Source organism: Triturus cristatus, chromosome 8 (genome assembly GCF_964204655.1).
Source record: "Triturus cristatus chromosome 8, aTriCri1.1, whole genome shotgun sequence".
Taxonomy (NCBI): domain Eukaryota; kingdom Metazoa; phylum Chordata; class Amphibia; order Caudata; family Salamandridae; genus Triturus; species Triturus cristatus.
Genome location: NC_140591.1, coordinates 579,529,892 through 579,555,873, shown reverse-complemented (window position 1 = coordinate 579,555,873; position 25,982 = coordinate 579,529,892).

The window sequence follows — 25,982 nt, the reverse complement described above, 5'->3', positions numbered from 1 at the left end:
ATTCCGTAAAGGAAAAAACATCCACCAACATTTAGTGAAAGCTGCACGGACAAATCCATCCAAAGGAGACTTAAGAAACATGCTAGGCCTTGCACCAGTAGTGGGACACTTTAAATGTAACAGTGGGGTAGTTTGTCCTTACACGACCAACTCTAAATTTGTGATGTTGAATGACAAAAAACATATCCAAAATAACTTCTCGAACAGTAACACGAGAAATGTTATTTATTCTCTTATATGCCCTTGTGAAAAGGTTTATATAGGGAAAACCACACAGGCAGTCAAAATGAGGGTGATGCAGCACCAGTCAAGAATACGCTGTAAGACGCAGGGAGCCCCTTTGGTACAACATTTTTTGGAGTATAATCATAGTGAGAATGACATCAGATGGTCTGTCCTTTTGGTAGTTAAATCCCGAAACAAAATGGTCCTACAGATGACTTTGAATAAACTTGAAGCTCGAATGATAGAGAAGTACCACACGGCTAATGTTGGTCTGAATGACCGTGATGAAATCTGGGCACTTATTTGATTTCTTGTGCTAAAGTTTGTTAGAAGGAACTGTTGATTTGCCTGAAGAATCCGTGCTGAATGTAACTTGATGTAAATATGTAAATATTGTATAGTTTTGACGCTACGCACCTCTATAGCTTTTTTGATTTAGTATGTTTATTTATGCTCATGCTTGTACTTGATTAATTTTTGTATGGTTATTTGTTTTTTGTCTGTTATTCATGTATGACCATACAAACTGATGAAAGATACACCGATATACTTATATTCAAAATGGAGAGATGAATGTATTTTGAATTTAGACTGTAAGCTTTTCTCTGTGCCAGCCTAGTATTAGCTATGTGTCTCAGTGTTTTATTTAAATTAGGTGTCTTTTACTAAGCACGCACTTATTGTAGGGATAGTGTAAGTATTTAGTTTTTCTTTTTCTTTTTATATATCATCTTTATCGTTTATGCCGGTGCAGTTGATATGATTTTTTCCTTGGCGCCCTCTCTTTATGAGTAATAACTGGAAACAATAGTCCCCTTTTGATGTTTCTGTAGTTAGGTGACCTGATTCGGCAATCCTTTCTTTCTTTTTACCATGTGTTGTGAGCCGGGTCCTGATCACTTGGGACGCCGAGCAGCACTCTTTTTGGATGACTCGCGGCAGCTTCAGTGCTTCGTGCCATCACTACATAGGATTCAATCGTGACTGACACCACCTCGGAAGCTCTGGATAGTTAAATAGGTAAGGTTTGTGGCCCATGTCCAGGGAAGTTTATGTAGGGTTGCTTTTGAAACACGGATTTAGAGCAATAGGGATTGTAATTTGAGTGAAGTTGTTTTTTCCTTTCGCTTTATTTAGACTGACACCGGCAGCTCAAAGTGATGAAAGTGTATGGATTTCAGTGCTTGTTCCATTATTTAGATGCACACAGTTTATGTATTGGAGGTAAAATGATTGAGAACTAGTGGAGTATTATTAGTAACTTAATGCTTTAGGCTATATTTTTGTTGAGGGGAGTTAAGCATTTATGAATGCATTTGTTTTGCAGTGAGACACCCTTATGTATGAACGCTAACTAGCCTGATCCAGATTGTAGATATACGGAATTGTTTTTCACAAGTGAGTGTTCCTCTCGTATTGATATTCCTCTACACTCTTGTAGTAGTGAGCTTATTATAGAATTTGTTATGATTTGGATTGTAGTTCGTATGCATTACACTTGTGGTTTGGTATGGTTATGCTGATGAACACTGGTTGATTGATATATTGTACTTAGGTATTTTCACGGTATGAGTTTTATTGGTTTTTCATTTTCACTTTGATTGTACTTGGGTTCACACGTGTGGCACTTTGTTCTACGGTGGCTGGCACAGAGATTCAGATAGCTTCAGTGATGATTGGATACTATATGTGATTTTGTAAATTTGTATAGTTCGGTTCCCTCATCCTTGTCCTGAGGAGGCCAAGATGTTTTTGGAGGCCAAAACGTATCCACTTCGACAGATCACGATCTGAGGAGTCTGATGATATTAAGTTTGGAAATATATTTTTTCACACAATCACTGTATTAAGGTTCTGGAGAAAATAGAACTTATTGTGGAAATAAGACTACCTCGAAGTGTATTCCCTGTAGGAAATAGACGAACACTTTCCCTTTTTTTGACGAATCGGATATGAATTGTTGATTATACTTCTGATGTGTATGTTGATGTATATGTACTTTTGTGTGTGTATATATATATGTATATAATTTGTTGAAAAAAAGTTTTAAAATGTTGATGAAGTGATTTATGATTACGGTAATTAAAATATGTAATCATGTGTTTTCTCGATATGTGATTGCTTCTTTGACTAAAACGGAATGAAATGAATACAGGATTATAGACTGATAATAGAGGAATATAAAATTGAGAGTGTGTAAATATATTTTTTCCTCCCTGCCACTTCAAAAAAAAATTGTTGTATTGTTTTTTACCCAGGCTTAGGAGGGTAATTTGGGTAAACCCCTATTATTCGCTGAACATAATTGTTTACACTTTTTCAAGTGTGAGGGTTTTTGTATATTGGAGATCTGATATATAACTTTTCTCTGTATGAATGATTAGTTCAATCACATAACTTGAAGACATTGTTTGTATTTGTGTGTGTTATACTGGTCTTAGATTACTTTTTTGCTTTAATTATTTGTTTAGAGGTTGGTACATTTTAATTTATTTAGACTGGAAATGTCTGAACCCCATATGGTACAATATTAAGAGGAAGAGATCAATAGATTATTGCAAATCCCTTCTTTTTTGGGCAGAGAACAAGTAATATCAGGTACTTACAACTCGGATAAAGGTGAACGCCTTATACAATTAAGAAAAAGGAATACTAGAACTCAATTACATGCACAAGTGCTTTTAGAACATCTTAAAAGTAATACGATTCCAGCAGGCTTACAGATTAAGAATATACCAGTGATATTTGTTAATGACAAACCATATTTGTTGGACTTCAGTGGAGTGGGCACTAAATGCTCACGTGATTGGATAGTTCTTTCAATCCAGACCGCTCTGACAATAAGTGAAGAGGAATTGAAAGAGATCAAGAAGTTGGAGGAAGAAATTGGTGCGGATGCAGCGATTACTGATGCTAAGGCTTTGTTAGAATCAATTGAAAAAACGATTGTTGACTTCAGAATACACACAGTGAATTTGAAAACTGCGAAAGTCATGAAAGACATAAAAAAAATTACAACTGAATTGGTGTATCCATATTTGAAGGAAGATTTCTTTAAAAACAATAACCCCAGTACTCTGAATCTACAATATAGAGGCAGATCTCATAGAAAATGTATTACCTTTTCAGATTCTTCCTTTGATTCACATCAGGGATCGGGAGGATATTTTCAACCTTACCAACCCTACCCATCCTATTACCAATACCCTAGAGCCCTTCCTTTTTTAGACAGAGGGGGAGGGGATTCAGAGGAGAATGGAGAGCACCAATGCCAGCCCCAGAACAGGGAATTTTCAGGACACAACGGAGAACATACAACCGATAGGACACGTGTCCAGTAAGGGAGGGAATAACAGAAATGAATTAATTCCCATTTATAATCTTTCCAAGCACCCTCTGACTGACATGGAGCGGCAAGTATTACACAAAGGCTTGTCCTTTGTTCCACTCACCTTACAGGACCCAGTTAATACTAAAACTGAGGTTCTTCAATTCCTGCGTAAAATTAGAATAAAAACCTTTTTTTCTGATCAGGATGAAGCCCCTGAAATGAATATCAGTGGATTGCGAAATAAATCCACGTTTTGCCCGGAAAGTGCATCAATGCCCAATGAGATCCTTCTTTTTGAGGCTCAAGTATTGAGAGAAATTGATGAACTTAACAAGAAAATAATTTTCTTTAAACCCAACTTTTCTCTTGCAGAGCGGACTGCATTGAAAGATCTTACCAACAATCCCCTCACAGTCATTAAACCGGCTGATAAGGGGGGAGGTATTGTTCTATGGGGCACTAATGATTACGATAATGTAATAGTGAATCAACTAAGTATAGTGGAACATTACCGTCCCATTAGTGATAATCCCACCGCACGCTTAAAAGCTCAGATTCTACATCTCACCACTCAGGCCCTGGATGATGGATATATTTGTGAAAAAGAGTATGACTATTTGAATACTACGACACAAAAAATTCCCATTATGTATGTATTGCCTAAGGTTCATAAAAACTCCCAACAACCTCCTGGACGGCCGATTATTGTGGCATGTGGGTCATTGTTGGAACCTATGGCCAAATACATAGACGTATTTTTAAAACCTTTTGTACCTTTTGACTAAGGCTTACATTAGAGACACCATGGATTTTATCTCAAAGATTGAGGATTCAGTATTCGATAGTGACCAACAACTGTTGGTCACTTTTGATATTGAAAGCCTATACACCAATATCCCTCAGGAAGAAGCATTGCTAGTCCTCGGGATGGTGTTAGATGGAAGGCCCAGACCACATGTGGTGCCTACAGACTTCATCACTTCTCTCGCTAAGATTTGTCTGGAAAATATTTTTTTTGAGTTTAAGGATTATCTATATATACAGGTTAAAGGCGTAGCGATGGGGTGTTGTTTCGCCCCAGAAATTGCGAACCTGGTTATGGACGCCTTTGAGACACAATATATTTTTCATGAAAGAATCCCTGCTGAATGTGCTGAATGTAACTTGATGTAAATATGTAAATATTATATAGTTTTGACGCTACCCAACTCTATAGCTTTTTTGATTTAGTATGTTTATTTGTGCTCATGCTTGTACTTGATTCATTTTTTGTATGGTTATTTGTTTTTTGTCAGTTATTCGTGTATGCCCATACAAACTGATGGAAGATACACCGATATACTTATATTCAAAATGGAGAGATGAATGTATTTTGAATTTAGACTGTAAGCTTTTCTCTGTGCCAGCCTAGTATTACCTACGTGTCTCCGTGTTTTATTTAAATTAGGTGTCTTTTACTAAGCACGCACTTATTGTAGGGATAGTGTAAGTATTTAGTTTTTCTTTTTATATATCATCTTTATCGTTTATGCCGGTGCAGTTCATATGATTTTTTCCTTGGCGCCCTCTCTTTATGAGTAATAACTGGAAACAATAGTGCCCCTTTTGATGTTTCTGTAGTTAGGTGTCCTGATTCGGCAATCCTTTCTTTCTTTTTACCATGTGTTGTGAGCCGGGTCCTGATCAGTTGGGACGCCGAGCAGCACTCTTTTTGGATCACTCGCGGCAGCTTCAGTGCTTCGTGCCATCACTACATAGGATTCAATCGTGACTGACACCACCTCGGAAGCTCTGGATAGTTAAATAGGTAAGGTTTGTGGCCCATGTCCAGGGAAGTTTATGTAGGGTTGCTTTTGAAACACGGATTTAGAGCAATAGGGATTGTAATTTGAGTGAAGTTGTTTTTTCCTTTCGCTTTATTTAGACTGACACCGGCAGCTCAAAGTGGTGAACGTGTATGGATTTCAGTGCTTGTTCCATTATTTAGATGCACACAGTTTATGTATTGGAGGTAAAAGGATTGAGGACTAGTGGAGTATTATTAGTAACTTAATGCTTTAGGCTATATTTTTGTTGAGGGGAGTTAAGCATTTATGAATGCATTTGTTTTGCAGTGAGACACCCTTATGTATGAATGCTAACTAGCCTGATCCAGATTGTAGATATACGGAATTGTTTTTCACAAGTGAGTGTTCCTCTCGTATTGATATTCCTCTACACTCTTGTAGTAGTGAGCTTATTATAGAATTTGTTATGATTTGGATTGTAGTTCGTATGCATTACACTTGTGGTTTGGTATGGTTATGCTGATGAACACTGGTTGATTGATATATTGTACTTAGGTATTTTCACGGTATGAGTTTTATTGGTTTTTCATTTTCACTTTGATTGTACTTGGGTTCACACGTATGGCACTTTGTTCTACGGTGGCTGGCACAGAGATTCAGATAGCTTCAGTGATGATTGGATACTATATGTGATTTTGTAAATTTGTATAGTTCGGTTCCCTCATCCTTGTCCTGAGGAGGCCAAGATGTTTTTGGAGGCCGAAACGTAGCCACTTTGACAGATCACGATCTGAGGAGTCTGATGATATTAAGTTTGGAAATATATTTTTTCACACAATCAGTGTATTAAGGTTCTGGAGAAAATAGAACTGATTGTGGAAATAAGACTACCTCGAAGTGTATTCCCTGTAGGAAATAGGCGAACACTTTCCCTTTTTTTGACGAATCGGATATGAATTGTAGATTATACTTCTGATGTGTATGTTGATGTATATGTACTTTTGTGTGTGTATATATATGTATATAATTTGTTGAAAAAAAGTTTTAAAATGTTGATGAAGTGATTTATGATTACGGTAGTTAAAATATGTAATCATGTGTTTTCTCGATATGTGATTGCTTCTTTGACTAAAATGGAATGAAATGAATACAGGATTATAGACTGATAATAGAGGAATATAAAATTGAGAGTGTGTAAATATATTTTTTCCTCCCTGCCACTTCAAAAAAAAATTGTTGTATTGTTTTTTACCCAGGCTTAGGAGGGTAATTTGGGTAAATCCCTATTATTCGCTGAACATAATTGTTTACACTTTCTCAAGTGTGAGGGTGTTTGTATATTGGAGATCGGATATATAACTTTTCTCTGTATGAGTGATTAGTCCAATCACATAACTTGAACACATTGTTTGTATTTGTGTGTGTTATACTGGTCTTAGATTACTTTTTTGCTTTAAATATTTGTTTAGAGGTTGGTACGTTTTAATTTATTTAGACTGGAAATGTCTGAACCCCATATGTTACAATATTCGGAGGAAGAGCTCAATAGATCATTGCAAATCCCTTCTTTTTTGGGCAGAGAACAAGTAATATCAGGTACTTACAACTCGGATAAAGGTGAACGCCTTATACAATTAAGAAAAAGGATTACTTGAACTCAATTACATGCACAAGTGCTTTTAGAGCATCTTAAAAGTATTACGATTCCAGCAGGCTTACAGGTTAAGAATATACCAGTGATATTTGTTAATGACATACCATATTTGCTGGACTTCAGTGGAGTGGGCACTAAATGCTCACGTGATTGGATAGTTCTTTCAATCCAGACCACTCTGACAATAAGTGAAGAGGAATTGAAAGAGATCAAGAAGTTGGAGGAAGAAATTGGTTCAGATGCAGCGATTACTGATGCTAAGGCTTTGTTAGAATCAATTGAAAAAACGATTGTTGACTTCAGAATACACACAGTGAATTTGAAAACTGCGAAAGTCATGAAAGACATAAAAAAAATTACAACTGAATTGGTGTATCCATATTTGAAGGAAGATTTCTTTAAAAACAATAACCCCAGTACTCTGAATCTACAATATAGAGGCAGTTCTCATAGAAAATGTATTACCTTTTCAGATTCTTCCTTTGATTCACATCAGGGATCGGGAGGATATTTTCAACCTTACCAACCCTACCTATCCTATTACCAATACCCTAGAGCCCTTCCTTTTTTAGACAGAGGGGGAGGGGATGCAGAGGAGAATGGAGAGCACCAATGCCAGCCCCAGAACAGGGAATTTTCAGGACACAACGGAGAACATACAACCGATAGGACATGTGTCCAGTAAGGGAGGGAATAACAGAAATGAAATAATTCCCATTTATAATCTTTCCAAGCACCCTTTGACTGACATGGAGCGGCAAGTATTACACAAAGGCGTGTCCTTTGTTCCACTCACCTTACAGGACCCAGTTAATACTAAAACTGAGGTTCTTCAATTTCAGCGTAAAATTAGATTAAAAAACCTTTTTTTCTGATCAGGATGAAGCCCCTGAAATGAATATCAGTGGATTGCGAAATAAATCCACGTTTTGCCCGGAAAGTGCATCAATGCCCAATGAGATCCTCCTTTTTGAGGCTAAAGTATTGAGAGAAATTGATGAACTTAACAAGAAAATAATTTTCTTTAAACCCAACTTTTCTCTTGAAGAGCGGACTGCATTGAAAGATCTTACCAACAATCCCCTCACAGTCATTAAATCGGCTGATAAGGGGGGAGGTATTGATCTATGGGGCACAAATGATTACGATAATGTAATAGTGAATCAACTAAGTATAGTGGAACATTACCGTCCCATTAGTGATAATCCCACCGCACGCTTAAAAGCTCAGATTCTACATCTCACCACTCAGGCCCTGGATGATGGATATATTTGTAAAAAAGAGTATGACTATTTGAATACTACGACACAAAAAATTCCCATTATGTATGTATTGCCTAAGGTTCATAAAAACTCCCGACAACCTCCTGGACGGCCGATTATTGTGACATGTGGGTCATTGTTGGAACCTTTGGCCAAATACATAGACGTATTTTTAAAACCTTTTGTACCTTTGACTAAGGCTTACATTAGAGACACCATGGATTTTATCTCAAAGATTGAGGATTCAGTATTCGATAGTGACCAACAACTGTTGGTCACTTTTGATATTGAAAGCCTATACACCAATATCCCTCAGGAAGAAGCATTGCTAGTCCTCGGGATGGTGTTAGATGGAAGGCCCAGACCACATGTGGTGCCTACAGACTTCATCACTTCTCTCGCTAAGATTTGTCTGGAAAATATTTTTGGGGCGTTTAAGGATTATCTAAATATACAGGTTAAAGGCGTAGCGATGGGGTGTTGTTTCGCCCCAGAAATTGCGAACCTGGTTATGGACGCCTTTGAGACACAATATATTTTTCATGAAAGAATCCCTGCTGAATGTGCTGAATGTAACTTGATGTAAATATGTAAATATTATATAGTTTTGACGCTACCCACCTCTGTAGCTTCTTTGATTTAGTATGTTTATTTGTGCTCATGCTTGTACTTGATTCATTTTTTGTATGGTTATTTGTTTTTTGTCTGTTATTCATGTATGCCCATACAAACTGATGGAAGATACACCGATATACTTATATTCAAAATGGAGAGATGAATGTATTTTGAATTTAGACTGTAAGCTTTTCTCTGTGCCAGCCTAGTATTACCTACGTGTCTCCGTGTTTTATTTAAATGAGGTGTCTTTTACTAAGCACCCACTTATTGTAGGGATAGTGTAAGTATTTAGTTTTTCTTTATCTTTTTATATATCATCTTTATCGTTTATGCCGGTGCAGTTGATATGATTTTTTCCTTGGCGCCCTCTCTTTATGAGTAATAACTGGAAACAATAGTCCCCTTTTGATGTTTCTGTAGTTAGGTGACCTGATTCGGCAATCCTTTCTTTCTTTTTACCATGTGTTGTGAGCCGTGTCCCGATCACTTGGGACGCCGAGCAGCACTCTTTTTGGATGACTCGCGGCAGCTTCAGTGCTTCGTGCCATCACTACATAGGATTCAATCGTGACTGACACCACCTCGGAAGCTCTGGATAGTTAAATAGGTAAGGTTTGTGGCCCACTTCCAGGGAAGTTTATGTAAGGTTGCATTTGAAACACGGAATTAGCGCAATAGGGATTGTAATTTGAGTGAAGTTGTTTTTTCCTTTTGCTTTATTTAGACTGACACCGGCAGCTCAAAGTGGTTAACGTGTATGGATTTCAGTGCTTGTTCCATTATTTAGATGCACAGAGTTTATGTATTGGAGGTAAGATGATTGAGGACTAGTGGAGTACTATTAGTATCTTAATGCTTTAGGCTATATTTTTGTTGAGTGGAGTAAAGCATTTATGAATGCATTTGTTTTGCAGTGAGACACCCTTATGTATGAACGCTAACTAGCCTGAACCGGATTGCAGATACACGGAATTGTTTTTCACAAGTGAGTATTTCTCTCGTATTGATATCCCTCCACACTCTTGTAGTAGTGAGTTTATTATAGAATTTTTTATGATTTGGACTGTGGTTCGTATGCATTACACTTGTGGTTTGGTATGGTTATGCTGATGAACACTGGTTGATTGATATATTGCACTTAGGTATTTTCACGGTATGTGTTTTATTGGTTTTTCATTTTCACTTTGATTGTACTTGGGTTCACATGTGTGGCACTTTGTTCTACGGTGGCTGGCACAGAGATTCAGATAGCTTCAGTGATGATTGGATACTTTATGTGATTTTGTATATTTGTATAGGTCGTTTCCCTCACCCTTGTCCTGAGGAGTCCACGATGTTTTTGGAGATCACAATCTGAGGAGTCTGATGATATTAAGTTTGGAAATATATTTTTTCGCACAATCACTGTATTAAGGTTCTGGAGAAAATAGAACTGATTGTGGAAATAAGACTACCTCGAAGTGTATTCCCTGTAGGAAATAGGCGAACACTTTCCCTTTTTTTGACGAATTGGTTGGAAGGAATTTATGAATTGTTGATTATACTTGTGATCTGTATGTTGTTGTATATTTACTTTTGTGCATGTGTATATATATATATGTATATAATTTGTTGAAAAAAAGTTTTAAAATGTTGATGAAGTGATTTATGATTACGGTAATTAAATTATGTAATCATGTGTTTTCTCGATATGTGATTGCTTCTTTGACTACAATGGAATGACATGAATACAGGATTATAGACTGATAATAGAGGAATATATAGTCCTCTATGTAAAAGTGAGAGTGTGTATATATATATTTTTCCTCCCTGCCACTTAAAATTGTTTTTTTCCACTGCCCAGGGTGGCAGTTCAATCTGTTATTAGTCACCGGTTGATTGTGCTCATGACCCACCACCCTTCGTTGCTTGTCTCCTCCACCCCCTGTTGATTCTGGGTGTGGGGGCTAGTCCTTTGTCTGGGTTGAAGTAGGTGCCTGCTGCATTCTTGAGGAGTGAGTATGGCACTTGTATAGGTCTCTGTTTTGTGATCAGTGCGTTTTCGGTCCATGTGAGCAGTAGAGTGTACTCAGGTTCTAGATGAATTTCCAATGTAAGTAACAATAATATGTGTTTCACATTTTAATCATTAACATTTTAAATAATCAATGAATTGTAATTGAATAATAATGTTAGGACAAACTTTGTCAAATGAAAATATTTTTAGTTACAAATAAGATACTTCTCTCATAAAGTTTAATTCAATAAAAAGACAGAAGGACAACAAAAGGGTTTCACACTAGAACAGTATGTGGCTTCATTGCCCATAACTTGCATCCTAAACAGACTCCAAATGGTAAACTCCTCAGGAAGGGGCATCTATTTGGCACACAGCAGGCCCATCAACATTTTATCTTGGGAGGGGTGGGTTTAGACTTGTAGGGGATAAGGACAGAGAAGACGTGAATTCAGAAGGAGGTTTAAGGGTAGGAGGGGTGGTAGAGGATTGGGCATTGGAGGTAAATAGAGCTAGAATGGGTGATGTGGTTGTGTCTGTATGTTTGGTAGTTGCATGTGGGTCTGGAGTATGTTGTGTATGTTTGGATGTGAGTTTTTTTACGGGGTTTGATAATCTGGTGAGTGTGTGTGTTTGCTTTTGGTTGTTGTTGTGTGTGTAGGTGTGCTTTTGTGTGAGTGTGTTGGTTTTGATGAGTATGGTGTAGTTGTAGGTGTGGTTGTGGTGCTTGTGGGTGTGCTGGTGGTGGATGTGCATGTGGGTGTGCAGTTGGTTGTAGGTGTGGTGGTGGTTGTGGTGGTTGTGGTTGTGGTGGTAGTTGTGGGTGAGGTTGTGGTACTTGTGGGTGTGCTGATGGTTGTGGGTGTGGTGGTGGTTGTGGTGGTTGTGGGTGTGGTGGTGGTTGTGGTACATGTGGGTATGGTACTTGTGGATGTGGTAGGGGTTGTGGTACTTGTGGGTTTGGTGATGGTTGTGGTATGTGTGGTGGTGGTTGCGGTGACTGGTGGTGTGAGGGTGGTTCTGGTAAGTGTGGGTCTGGTGGTGATTGTGGTGCTTGTGGGTGTTGTGCTTGTGGTGCCTGTAGGTGTAGTTTCAATTGTGTATGTATGTTGTTTGTGCATTTGTTGGTGTTTCTTTGTATGTTTGTGTTTATGTGTGTGTGTGTGTGATTCTGCTGCTTGTGTCTGTTGTTGAGGGAGCCTGCAAAGAAGTGAGAGTGCTTGGTATTGGAGTGGAAGTTTGGATTGTGGTTGAGGAAGGGACCTGAGTTGGGACAGAAGGTTGGGCTGGTTGGGAGGCTGGGATAAGTGAGGAGCCTGCTATTTTGGAAGCAATCTCTGCATGCCAGACATTAAACTGTGAATGGCATCCAGACGTGCAAGCATTTCTTACATTTGGCAAGTAAGTCCCTGGATGCCATTCACTATCGCAGTCTGTCCTACAGAGATGCTGCGTAAGAGGTCAATAGCCTCCTCACTCAGTGCAACTGGGGTGACATGGTCTTGGGTTTGAGGTGCCTGTGGCAAAGGAGACCCGAGCCATTTTAAGGAGTTGGGTTTGATAAACTGGGGAGGAGCAAGAGAGAGGATGGAGATGTGTCTCTGGGTGGTGGACAAGGATGATGCTTGTTCAGTTCCAGTAGGGCCCACCAGCACTAGGGACTGGTCACCTGTGGAGATCTCCGAAGAAGATGACAAAGTGATGGCCTCTGTTCCAGTCCCCTCACCCTCCGGCCCACTGCATCCATCCGTATCAGATGTTTCACCACCCAAAACACAGTTACCAGCTGCTTCCCCATTTTCTTGACTAATGTCTCCTCCTCCGCCTGCCCTTGAAGATGCTGCAAAGACATATACAATTGTTTTATTGGATCTGTGTAAATATAACTAATCATAAAGTTCTTTTCTCAAGACATTTTCTAAATTGGCATATTTCACCTGCTTCAAGGCTTTTAAAATTGGGTGTATTTGTATCTTTATCTCCTGCATGTAGGGAACATTGCCAGAAACCATTTGGTCACAGTTTTGTAATTTTTTTATTATTGCCCCTATCTTATTTTTGATAATTTTTCTTAAACATATAAATATTTTCTAGGAACTGTTTTACACCTCTGAATGGCTCTGATTGCTGAAAACCTGTTTCTTTTGTTTGGGCATTTCACAATGGTAAAAACTCAAGTAAATTAAGTATTTTTTAATTGTTATAATACATTTCATGGATTCAGTACTCTTGATTATTAATGTATTACGCCATATGTATTTACTTATGCTGTTGAAGAAAATCAAAAACAATTTTTGTGGTAATTTTAAATTACTTCTTCAGCATAAGTAAATAGATAGGGCTTAAAATTATTTTCATCCACTTTAGTACAGATATATATGTTTTTTAATTTTACTCCAAAATATCTTAAGTTATTGTCAGTTTGTTTACCATTGTGAAAAACAAATCAAAAAAATCTGGCTTTCAATTTAGTAAAAAACTGGTACAATATTACAGTACATTTAAAATACATTTTGAATTCTATATATTTTTAAAATTAAAAATCAAAATGCAATTTACAAAATAATTTTGTTTTAACTTTGATGCATTTCAAATATTTCCTAATGAGTCATGTTTTGTGCTTAAGTTTTGCATGTGGGATACTCCAACATATATTTATTGGAAAATTCCATGTGCAAAAGTCGCTTTAAGTAATCTATCTTTGTCAATTGTTAATACATCATCTGCATCTGGGCATAACAAAGGACATACAATTATTGCTTTTGGGTTTGTGTTACTCTGTCACCAATGTGTGCACATTAATGTCTGGTTTTTCCCAAAAGTGTATGGCTATCACAATCATTTTTCAATAAACAGACTGGCATACATGCGCATTTGTGAATGAGTAAGATATGCAAATCTGAATTTTTTTTACATTCATTAAATTGTATTTTGTATTAAAAACATAATTGTAATATATTTTAAATAAAACATGTAGCCATTTAATATTATGTTTCAAATCATTTTGGCTCACATGTTTACTATTGTTTGTTTATAAAATTAACTCACAAATGTGAAGTTTGGAACAGCCACTGTATCATTAGTGCATTTTGTGCCATGTCACTTGCAATCGGGGTAATGTAACAGCCTTCACAATTGTGACGAGCATCACACCTGACACAAGTAAATACTTTGGCCTGTTTGGAATACCTGTCCCTTATAACATCAAACAAACTCATGTTCAATAATTTTTTAGACAATCTTGTGTGCTCAAAACATTCCTTTGAAAGTGATCAGAAATTTACTGGTATCATTTTCAACAAATGTATATAAATATACATCATGATATACCTCAGCAAAACGTATACCTTCAAGAACTCTTCTTGTGCATTTGTCATTTGTCAACCTTTATGTTGATGTAAAAATTTGTTGCTATAAAAAAAAGAACATTTTAAAATGAAAAACTCAAAAAACAACTTGCCCCCTTCATTCTGATATCTTGCTCTCAACTGCCCATCTAGCTGGGGCTAGGTCACTGCAAGTATGCTGGCTATTAGGGGGTCAGGGTGTGGTGCACGTGCTTCAAATGTCGGGAGAACTGGCCGATCTAGACTTGTGCTGACTTCTTGGTCAAGAATCGTAGGTCCTCCCATCTTTTTTGGCAGTGGATGCTGCACCGCTTGTAGACACCCAGGGTCCGCACCTTCTTGGTGATTACCTTCCATATCTCCTTCTGACAAGAGTTAACCTGTATGGATACAAACATAAATAAAAAAGGAAATTGTGACTTTTTGTTTGTTTATATTGATGTAACACAATTATAAGAAATCAATCACAAACATTTTTGAAAAGATAAAACAGCATCGATTTAGTTTTTGTATATAAAAAAACAATGTTGTGGTAACCTGTTGAGTAACCTTATCCGTTGTTATGTCCAAAAAAATTGGAAAGAACATAAAATATTTTGCCCTGTAAATAAAATCAGAAAGGACTCTGAAACAATCATAATGCCCTCCGACAAAGGAAGGAATGTAGTCCTGTGGGAAAAGGAGCTATATACAAATGAAGCCTTGTTCCATTTCAATAACACGGAAAGTTACAGACGAATTACAATGATGGAATATGAGGAAGCAAAAGAGAAATTTACTACTGAGAGATTACATTCATGGAATGAACAAGAACTTCTGACTTGGAATGAATACCAATTTTTAAAACAAATCATCCGGTTATCCCTGTTTTTTATATGATCCAGAAGGTTCATAAAAACTTAAATAATCCACTGGGGAAACCAATAATATCAGCGCAACAAAGTCTCTTTGAAAATGTTTCAAAATATATTGACTTTTCCTGAATCTGTTGGTAAAGACCCTTTGTTCATACCTGAGGGATTCAACAGACTTTCTCAGGAAAATATATGATATCAAATGGGAAGAAAATATGGTTCTTGTGACATGAGATATATCTACTCTTTATACGAGTATTAGACACAAAGATGGACTGACAGCAACAGAACATTTCTTCAGAATGAAACCTATGAGATTAAGGACCCACAACCAGATGATACTTGAAATGATGGAATGGTGTCTGACCAGTAATATCTTTTTGTTTGGGAAAGAAATGTTCCAACAAGAACGAGGGATGGCAATGGGTACCTGCATCACCCCCAGTTATGCTAATTTGCATTTGGGCTGGTGGGAGGAGGTCTGATATGGTCAAGATTCATTGACAACGTCTTCATGCTGTGGCAGGGCACAAAGATGGAAGTAGATCAATTTATTTGTGAATTGAAAACCAATTACTAGTAGTAGTATAATACTTTATTCGATAGCAAGGTATCATAAAAGTAAGTACAGTACAACATAGATTGAATTAGATTGAATAAAAACAATTTCATCATAAATTGATATAATTTGCTAAAAACAGTATACAAATACACACTAAAAAGAAGCATTTAAAAGTAAGTTTTCTTAAAATTCATGATTGAGAATAAAAAGAACAACAAGCCCGGGGAAATGTAGCAGGGCAAAAGATGTCAATTAATAAGGTGCTAATTCATAAAACGGCACAATTACACATTTTAATGGTCTACCCAATATTCAAATCAGCAAGCTTGGTTTGTATTTGCCACGCTTTCCCCAAATATTTAGCAACCCCACAAATTACCATCAGAGATGTAGTTTCCGTTGTTAGGATACGAAGGGCCACTGAACACTGCCTAGTTCCCAATTTTCTACACACTGGGCTTAGCCATCTTTTCCTGGGCCCCCTGTTTGCCAATTACCTAAATTTAAATTTTGTTTGGCACAGAAGTAAACAGTCAATAGAGTTTTTTTACATTAAAGTTTGTGTGGAGGGTGATACATTGAAAAGAACAGCTGGGAACACTATTTAACATATGGGAAGATCTCACCCAACACCTCTCATAAAAAGCATTCCCTTCGGGGAATTTTATAGAGCAAAAAGAGCTTGCAGCACTCTGCAGGAATATTATAAAGTTGAAGAAGAAATTAAACATCTCTTTATCCAAAGGGGTTATCCTATCTCCATCTTAGAAACAGCATCAGAGAAAGCTAGGTACTTGAATAGAGAGGAAGTACTATTTCAACCCTCAAAAGCAACATTGAAGAAGAAAAATAAGGGAAAAAACAGCACACACAGGTTCATAACAACGTAAAATGTCAATCATAAAAAGATAAGACAGATTTTTAAAAAGCACTGGCACTTTATCATAGACGATCCAATCGTGGGATATGAAATAAAAAAGAACCCAGAGAGAACATATAGGACATTGAAATCTTGAAGAGGTTACCTAGTGAAAAGTGAGTATCTGGGAGAAGCAACTCAACACAATTGGCTTAGACAGAAAGAAGGTTTCTGAAAATTTTCCAAATTTAAGGCAAGCCAGCATGGGGAAAACATGTCAGCTCTCAAAACAGCTTTTAACAAAACTGTCAAGGTACGAGGAGTTTTATCGTGCAAGACGAGTTTTGTAGTGTATTTGGGAAGCACTACACTTCCAGTCCACAAAAGAATATCACAGCACAGAAGGGCCGAAGCTACCCAGTAGCTAGGCATTTTGAGAAGGAACACCATAGTGAACCAGGAAGTGTTGGCAGCCATCTTGTGCCTCGGTAGAACCAAGGCACAAGAAAACAGAAAAAGTAATGTGCAAAACAAGAAATGGGGGCAGGGTAGAAACACCCTGGCCCCCTGGGCCTGCTCAGGGGGTCCCACAAGGAGCCCCAGGGCCCAAAAAAGCATTTTTTTTTTTTTAAAAGTCATCGAGATTTGTGCACCCAGCGCCAATTTAGGCTGAAATTTTTAAAAAAACGAAGCGCAGGTTCCCACGCTTCGTTATTCTTTAGACTCCCAGGTGGGCCAGGTCCCGGGGGCAGGGAAAAAAAAGTGTGGGAGGGCCGCAATCCCCCCACACTGCCCCAGGGACCACCACCCTCCGGGGCTTTAATTTTTAACTTGGGGGGCATCCAAGCCCCTCCAAGCCCCGGGGACCTCCACCCCCTGGGCTTTAATTAATTAATTGCGTAGCAGGGGCACACGGCCCCCCGCTGACCCGGGGACCGCCACCCCCTGGGGATTTTTTTAAAAATAAATATTCCTGTGTGGGGGGCTTGAGCCCCCCCAAATGCCCCGGGGACTGCCACCTCCCCGGGGCACTAAGTATTTAAATTTGGGGGTGCGTTAAGCACCCCAAGCCCCGGGGACCACAATCCCCGGGGCTTTGTAAATATTGGGAGGGGGGCCATGCTGCCCCCCTCCTAGAGCCCTTGATGGCCCTGGTGACTGCCACCCCCCAGGGCCGGCTCCTGCAGTGTCCCGGGGTGCCCACCCCGGGACACTGTAGTTTGCTATGGCAAGGCGGGAGCATCGTGGCTCCTGCCCTGCCATAGCAAACTGCTTTGGTTTTTGGGAGAGAGAGCAGGAAACCTGCTCTCTCTTCCAAACACCAAAGACGATTGCTTTTCCACACGGGGAGCTGCATCTTAGCAGCTCCCCATGTGGAAAAGCAATGCCGGCCCCCGCAGGACGCGGGGAGCCGGCGGGACCGTGGGGGAATTGGGGACCCCCCACAGTCCCTAACGGAGAGGACCAGCCACGGGGGATGGGGTCCCCGGGGCTAGAAGTGGCCCGGAAGGGGGGCCACGCGGCCCCCCTTCCCAAATATAAAAAAAATAATTTTTTTAAAAAGAAAGGAAAGGCTGGCCCCGGGGGATAGGGTCCCCGGGGCCATAAATGGCCTAAGGAGGGGGACTACGCAGCCCTCCTCCAATGATTAATGTAAATAAAAATAAATGCCATGCCCCGGGGGATGGAGTCCTCAGGGCCAATGAATTAGAAAAATAAGGGGGCCAAATAGGCCCAGGGACCCCCAGGATTCAAGGGGAGTTAATCTTGGGAGTTAATCTCTCAACTTAGAACGCGCCACACGTTTGCACAGTGGTGAAGGGAGGGGGTGGGTCCTGAGGTGACATGTGTGCAAACATGCCCTGTGGCATGTTTTAAGTTGGGGAATTAATTCCTCTTCAATCCTGAGGGCCCCAGGGGGCCAACTATTCCACCAGGTACCTCCATAAAGCGCCACGGAACTGCATTGAAGAGTGCAGAAACTTACACATACTTGCCTCAAAAGCAATCACTTGTAGAAACACACACTAATTTATACAGGAACTCTTCCCCTCAGGCCCCGTCTTGAATCCTAAGGGTCCCTAGGGTCAAACTAGCCTACTAGGTACCTCCAGTAAGCTCCACAGAGCTGCGTTGCATAGAGGTGTAAAAAGGGGCGTGGCCTCAGAACACCTGTCTGCAACGCAGCTCTCTGGCGCATACTGGAGATAACTGTTGGGCTAGTTGGCCCTCAAGGACCCTCAGTATTGAAGGGGAATTAATTCCCCAACTTACAACTGGCCTGGGGGCGCATTTGCAGAGTGCTGCAAGGAGGGGGGGTGGCCTCCGGCTCGATGCCGGTCTTTTATTTATTTTATTTTTTTAAGAAGGAGGGCTGTGTGGCCCCCCTTCTTTTTCTTATTTATTGGCCCTGGGGACCCCATCCCCCAGGCCTGCACCCTAATTTTTTTTGTTGAAAAAAATAAATGTGGCCCTACCAAGGCCTTAATCGGCCCCAGGGACCCCAACCCCCGGGTCAGGGCCTTTTTAAAAAATAAAAATTTTAGGAGGGGGGCTGCGTTGCCCCCCTCCTCAGGCCACTTATGGCCCCAGGAACCCCATCCCCCTGGGCCGGCCTTTGTTTTTTATAATTTAAAAAAAAATATATTTATAGAAACAACTAGGACATGCTGGACAAACCGTATGTACCTATCACCATGACGATTTGCGTGATATTCATTAAAAGGCGACTATGCATACAATGAATCCACGCGGAATGTATTTACACCGCTAGTGAAGCTCTGACGTGTGTGACGCCCTACCGTGCCTAATCCCGGCGCCCCCGCCGGTGGGTACTTTCCAAGTAGACACCCTTGTCGTTTATTTATACAAACATGGGGAGCTATTGACAGGCACATTTAACACACATGCACACCAAGCCATTCAAAGGGGATTCAACTAAAATTCGACCAAACTATGAAAGAAGCCCCCCTCACGGTTAATAAAACACACATCCACTGCCGGATGGGTAATACTTTTTATTTTACTCTCTGGAAAGGAGACGAACCTCACTTGAGAGTCACAGCGTGCTCCTGGATGAGCCCAATGCTGTGTTACACCCACCAGTGCCCGCTGAGTGCCACACACCTCTGTGTTGTATTCCACCAGCTAGTGCGTATGCTATGACACTCTCTAGCCCATGTGCACTGTAACACCACCCCGTGAATATGTCATGCCACACTTGCCTTCGCACGGGTTATATTGCCCTATCTAACGTGCCTTGCTCGATGCCTATGTTAAAACGCACAGCGCTATGCCATACATATTACAATCTGGGATCCATATCTTTGTCACAGTGCATATGCAATGTTACACTCCCCAGCACATATTTTATATTACAACTTTAGAGACTAGTTAGGTTACACAACACTGCCCTGTGCATATTACACTCCAAGGCGCATATCGCATAGCACGCGCTAGTGCCTGTGCTATCTCGCGCTCTCCTATGAGTCTCTCATTGCGCACAATGTATGGCATATTATATTTCACGCCCCGGTTCATCTTATATCACACTTTTTGGTGCATAGTTTATACCATATATTATATCTAGTTTTCATTTTCAATCGTGCTCTCAGGACTATGTTCTATATAACACTGCGTCCACCTACCCTTTTCACGGGCATTACATTTTGCGATGGGGGTGAGGGTCAGGAGGTGTTTCTGCCAAGTGAGCCCGGAGTCACAGTCACAAACGTCCTCTTCTTCCGGAATAAAAGTGAGATTATGCTGCATACACAGACACACATTTTAAAAACAATAAAGGTCCTAATACCCACCTTCTCTGAACAGTTAGCTTGCTGCCCCATCCACATCCTCCCTATCCTCTGTTGTCTGAATCCATGGACTAGCCTCCTCCCTCCTGCCATGCATGGTCTGATGTGCTGCCACTGCCCTCCATTTAGCATGATGTACAAGTCCACTCCTCCAGCCCTCCATTGCCCAATTCCATGGCCCATCATTGACCTCCTGCTTAGCCTCTGTGCTTAGCTTGCTGCCCCTATTCTCCTTCCCCCTTCCCTCCGATGTCTTTGTGCATGCCACTTCTCCATCCTTTTTGCCCACCATGTTCCATGGATCTGCCACTCCTATCTACTCTGAGTGTTCTGTTGAGCTGCCACTCCCCTCCCACCTGCCTAGCATTGGCAGATGACTGTAACCTGTCCCTGCCACCTCCACCATGCCTGTCCACATGCCATGCCCCTATCCCCTTCCTCCTGTCCTCTATGGTCCATTTTACTGCCACACCCTTCTGCCCTCCCTGGTCTGTTGTGCTGCAACTGCTCCTCCTGCCTGTCCCACACGGTCTGTTGTGAGGCCCCTTCCCCTGAACTCTCTTGTCTGTGCCCAGGTCCTGACCCTCCCTTCTATCCTCCATGGTCCTTTGTGCATGCCCCTGCACCCTCCTTCTTGCCCATCATAGCCACTGTGCTGCCACTAACCCTCCCGCTTGCCATGCATGGTCTTCTGTGCTGCCATGGCCCCTCCCACCTTTCCTGTGTGGTCAGCTAGCTGCCCCTGACCCCCTCCCACCTTCCCTCCATGGTCTGTGTGTATGCCATCATAGTCTCATTGTTGCTCTCCATGGTGTGTCTTGTTTCTAGTGCCCATCCTGCCTGACCTCCATGGTCATCTTGCTGCTCCTGCCCTGCCCCCTTGCCCCCAGCCCTCTGTTTCCATGTGCAGACCCCTATTCCCTCCCTCCTGGCTTGTCTGTTCCATTGTAATGCCCCTGATCCGTCCCTCCTGCCCTTTATGGTCTGTTATGCTGCAGCTTTCTCTCCTGTCTGTCCATTATGGTCAGCTAGCAACCATTGCCTCTTTCCCCTCTGTTCTCTGTTGTCCATGTGCATGGTCCTGTCCCCTCCCTATTGCTATCTATGGATTGTTGTGCTGCACTCCTGTCCCGCATGCCCTGTGTGGTGTATTGTGCTGCTGCAAACCCTGATGCCTGCCCTGTAGGGTCAGTTTGGTGCAGCTCTCCATGTCCCTCCTGTCCTCTGTTATCCAAGTCCATGTCCCTACCCCAATTCCTCCTGCCTACCATGATCCAATGTACCATACTTGCGAACATTTTGAACTTGGTAAGAGGGAAATTTTGAAAAACAACGGAGGAATTGATTTTCCCCTTTGAGTTACATTGAAAAAGAGGAGATTGTAGACAGGAGACAGATCAAATAAAGCCCATTTGAGCTTAAAAACATTGGATGTTTCCTGGCTGAAACGGGTCTGTTGCCATGTATGGTTGTACTACCACTGCCTCTTCCTTCTGCCCACAATGGTCTATTATATTGCCACAGCCTCTCTTGCCAGTCCTGTATTGTTGGTTTGTTGCCCCTGCCCCCTTTTCCACTGCCTTCCATAGTCTGTTGTGCTGCCACTGCCCTTCTTGCCTGCCCAGTGTGGTCAAATTGTTGCCTCTGCACTCTCCTACCTGCCTTCAATTTTCAGAGTCCGTGCCCCTGGCCTCTGCCTCTCAACAGTATCCCAATGAACAACTAGATTGCTAACATTTTATATTTATTACAAAAGTGTGGAACGCCTGACATCATCTTGATGTAATCAAAACTGTAATACCTAGAGCATTTCCTTTAGAAATGACATATATGAGAGGGTCTTATTTGCATCAAAATTATGGTTAGTGCTCTAAAAATCTAAAATGAGGACATCTTTTCTGAGTTTTCAAATAGCGACAAAGAACTTTTAAATTATTTGTAATCTTTGTTTTTTTATCCAGTTGACCACTTGATTAAATGGTGCACCTAGGGGATAGGATGTTGTGTTACTTCCAGAGTTGCATACTTTGCAACTGGGGAACCAGGTTAGAGTTTCTGCTTCAGCTCAACATTCTGTGATTCTGGTCAAATCACTTAATCTCCCGATGTCTACAACCAAAATGAATTTGATTTTGTGTGATGTAACCAATGCTCATGTAAAGCACTCCAATACCTGACAAGTCTGCACTATATAAAACTGCAAATACACAAAAAATAAGTGTTTTGCACACTTCTGTCATTGGGCTACATGTGGGCTACATCTGGGTGATATTTGTGCTGCATTTGGGCTCTTTTGTCTCTGGTGGTCATCTAGGGAGATTTATTTGTTATGAAGTTTCCTAATTTCCTCATTTACTGCAGTCTCCTCAGTAGGAAATGCTTTCAGTTTTTTACTTTGATTCCATCAAGAAGGTATTCAGATATGTCACACATTTGCCATAAATTCTGAATGTTAGCACTCTAGTTGCTCATTAGATCACTGTAGTAAAGCTACTGCTCACCACGTAAGTCTGCTGCTGGTATTAAAAGTGCATGTTTCAGTCTGCATATCAGAATTTTTTAATGAAATAGAAGAGGATTTGAGAAGTCAATCAAAATGTGCCCTAATTTTTCGTTCTTCAGCACTAATCATAATTTCTATGGCAAAATGAACCCCCTCATTGTGTTCCTTTTTAAATTAAATGTTTTAAGTGTTACCACTTTATTCCAACCAAGATGCCTTCAGGTGTGCCATACTTTTGTCATAAGTAAGACTGTTAGCGCTCTAGTTGTTCGTTAGAACACTCTGGAACATTGTGTCATTGGGCTATACTTGGGCTACATCTGGGTGATATTTGGGCTATGTTTGGGCTCTTTTGTCTCTGGTGGCCATTTACTTATTTGTAATGAAGTTTCCTATTTTCCTCATTTACTACAGTCTCCTCAGTAGGAAATACTTTCAGTTTTTTACTTTGATTCCATCAAGAACGCATTCAGATGTGTCACACATTTGCCATAAATTCAGAATGTTGGCACTCTAGTTGCTTATTAGATCACTGTAGTAAAGCTACTGCTCACGTGGGAAGTCTGCTGCTGGTATTAAAAGTGCATGTTTCAGTCTGCATGTCAGAATTTCTTTATGAAATAGAAGAGGATTTGAGAAGTCACTCAAAATGTGCCCTAATTTTTCTTTCTGCAGCACAAATCAGCCTTTCTAAGGCAAAATAAACCCCCTCATTTTGTTTCTTTTTAAATTAAATGGTTTAAGAGTTACCACTTTATTCCAATCAAGACTGCTTCAGGTGTGCAATATGTTTGTCATAAGTAGGGCTGTTAGCGCTCTAGTTGTTCTTTAGAACACTCTGGGAAGCTGCAGTAGAACACAAAGGAATCAACTGACAGTCTCTGCCCTTGTTGGATGTACATGTTTTACTGAGAATGTCAGACTTCATTCTCACATGACTGAGAAAGATAATGTGAATTTACAGAAAATATGCTCTCAGTTTAGCTTATAGATCACCTTCCAAACCTCTGTGGGAAAAGTATGAGAAAATAGTTTTCTCTCAAACATGATTCATGATATCACAGTAGAAGGCTTTTTCACATGGTAAAATCACCTTAGAACACACCACAATTCCTAAAATCAGTATGGTACCCTCAACAAATGATTTATAATGCAACTAAAGTCTTAAAACCTTCTATTAACTGCAATGCTTTTTAATGAGGTGCTATCATGTATATTGGTCCCAAGATGGCTGCCAACACTTTTTGGATGAAGTGCTGACAGCCAATCAGATCTCACGATGAAATGTGTGGTTAGGCTCCGCCCAGATATATCTATCTTTTTAACTCTAATTTTCTCAGGAACTACAGAACGGATTTACACCATTTAAGCAAAAGGCACGAGTCTGAACTGAGGACTACCTCTTTGCCACATTTGGTGTAATTCCGTTCAGCAGTTCGGGCTGTAGCTGCGTCAACAGGTCCTATAGGAAAATGCATGGGGAAAACGCGTTTTGGGACCCCCCTTTTGTCTCGGCCCCCGCTTGACGAATCACTGTGAAATTTTCAGGATAGGAGCGGACCGGAGCTGGCCAAAAGTTTGGAAAATTTCGCAAAGATTCGTCAATCGGCGCCACGTTATTCCAAATAGAATGTTGCTGATTTCCGATGGAAAATAGGTCCTGACTATAACTACCTACTGGCGACTGCCAGTAGGTAATATATATATATATATATATATATATATATATATATATATATATATATAAAATATTGTTTTTTTGATGAGACAATAGGTCTCCCTGGTGGTTTATTGGCATTCTTATGGATCTTAGGTAAAAGATAGAGTGTCGGGTAGTAGGTGCATCGTTGTGCAGAAACTGCCTCTCATCCCAACTCAGCAACTGCTTGTCAAACCAGCCCTGTAACATTCTATGGTATCTGTCATGTAGTTTGACTAAGTATGTCTTGTCAACCTTGCAGTAGTAAGTAGGGTCATTCAATTGGCGGAATGCCTCTTTTACATAGTTTGTCCTAGTCATAAGGACAACATTCCCACCCTTATCCGAAGGCTTTATCACAATGTCAGGGTCTTTCTGTAGTCTAGTAATGGCTTCTCACTGTTCCTCGTCAATGTTTTTTCTGGGAAGTACCTTACCTATCAAGCCTAGCAGATCCTCTGCTACAACTTCACAGAACACATCGATATTATCCTTACTGTTCTGTGGTATGTATTTGGATTTAGCTCTAAACCTGGTTTCGTCAGTCACTGATTTGGAGACCAAATTTTGGGGGGATGTCCTCTACATGTGCTGGGTCAAAACGATCATATTTAAGATTTAAAATGTTGGTTTGGCTCAAATGATGTAGGTCGTCGATGGTGCAAAGCGTAGGGATATCTGAAATAGCTATATATTACCATTTGGCGGTCGCCAGTAGGTAGTTATGGTTAGAACCTAGTTTCCATAGGAAAAGCATTTTTTGATTTCCTAATACCTTTGGCGTCGTTTGACCAATCTTCGCGAATTTCTCCCAAAAAAAGGTCTATCTAGGTCAGCTCCTATCCTGAAAGTTTTGGGGTGATTCGTCAAGTGGGGGCTGAGAAAAAGGGGGGTCCCAAAACACGTTTTCCCCATGTTAATTTCCATAGGAGATGTTGAGACGGGCTACAGCCCGAACTGCTGAACAGAATTACCCCAAATTTGGCAAAAAGGTAGTACTTGGTTTAGAAAGCGACCTTTTTAAAAATGGTGTAAATCCATTAATTAGTTGCTGAGAGATTAAAAATATTAAAATATTGATATCTAGAGGCACGGTGGATCCGTGTACCGTTCCAACCATGAGCTTTATTCTAATTGGCTGTCAGCACTCTAAACCAGGAAGTGTTGGCAGCCATCTTGTGACTCAGTAGAACCGAGTCACAAGAAAAGAGAAAAAAAAACACGAAAAAACAAGAAAAGGGGGAAGGGTAGAAACACCCTGATCCCCTAGGACTGCTCAGGGGGTCCCACAAGGACCCCCAGGGCCAAAAAAATCATTTTTTTAAAATGTTGGTGAAATTCGTGCTGGGGCCGCGAATCCCGCCGTAATTTTTAAAAAAATGAAGTGCGGGCTCCCGCGCTTCATTTAATTGAGGCCCCCGGGTGGGCCACGTCCCAGGGCATTTGCAATAAATATATGCAGGGGCCTGCGGG